The sequence below is a fragment of the Myxine glutinosa genome, chromosome 2 (genome assembly GCF_964187855.1).
Source record: "Myxine glutinosa chromosome 2, kmMyxGlut1.1, whole genome shotgun sequence".
Lineage (NCBI taxonomy): Eukaryota > Metazoa > Chordata > Myxini > Myxiniformes > Myxinidae > Myxine > Myxine glutinosa.
In genome coordinates, this window is record NC_136262.1 from 103,277,632 (window position 1) to 103,278,710 (window position 1,079).

Genomic DNA, 1,079 nt, shown 5'->3' on the forward strand with positions numbered 1-1,079 from the left:
AGCTACTGGTCTTTATGGCAAAGACTGGTCACTGTGTGCATGTGACAACAATATCTCAAGCACTTCACAAGTCAGACTTGTATGGTGGGGTAGCAAGAAAGAAGCCATTACTCAAAAAAAGCCCACCTTGAGTCCCGTTCGAGGTATGCAAAAAAACACCCCGGAGATTCTGAAGCCATGTGGAAATTTTTTTGTAGTCTTGATGAAACCTGGCACATAATTTGGAGGTGGAGGTGCAGAGAGGGGCAGGAGGTGGAGAGAGGAACGGGAGGTGGAGAGAGGAACGGGAGGTGGAGAGAGGAGCGGGAGGTGGAGGCGGAGAGAGGGGCGGGAGGTGGAGGTGGAGAGAGGGGCGGGAGGTGGAGAGAGGGGCGGGAAGTGGAGAGAGGGGTGGGAGGTGGAGAGAGGGGCGGGAGGTGGAGGTGGAGAGAGGGGCGGGAGGTGGAGAGAGGGGCGAGGGGTGGGAGGTGGAGAGAGGAGCGGGAGGTGGAGAGAGGGGCGGGAGGTGGAGAGAGCGGTGGGAGGTGGAGGTGGAGAGAGCGGTGGGAGGTGGAGGTGGAGAGAGGGGCGGGAGGTGGAGAGAGGGGTGGGAGGTGGAGAGAGGGGCGGGAGGTGGAGGTGGAGAGAGGACAGGAGGTGGAGGTGGAGAGAGGGGCGGGAGGTGGAGCTGGAGAGGGGCGGGAGGTGGAGCTGGAGAGAGAGCAGGATGTGGAGCTGGAGAGAGGGTGGGAGGTGGAGCTGGAGAGAGGGGCGGGAGGTGGAGCTGGAGAGAGGGGCGGGAGGTGAAGCTGGAGAGAGGAGGTGGAGGTGGAGAGGGCCGGGAGGTGAAGAGAGGGGCAGGAGGTGGAGGTGGAGAGAGGGGCGGGAGGTGGAGGTGGAGAGGGGCGGGAGGTGGAGAGAGGAGGGGGAGAGGTGGTGGAGAAGATAGAGGGAAAGTGAGGGGTAAAGAGGTTGATGGAGTCATCACTGTTGGGAGAATGGTACAACACACAAGCCAACAAGGGATGGGAGCGGAGGGGAAGTCGCAGCCGAAGGTACTCCTGGTGGTTGGAAGGTGTGAGATCAATCCAAGGGCAGTA

The 1,079-nt window shown here is 61.3% G+C and overlaps 1 protein-coding gene across 4 annotated transcripts in view; it reads left to right on the forward strand.

Annotated features, from left to right (window-relative positions):
- Positions 1-1,079, forward strand: part of LOC137421496 (uncharacterized) — a 115,283-nt gene that overhangs the window by 35,580 nt on the left and 78,624 nt on the right. The window lies entirely within an intron of this gene.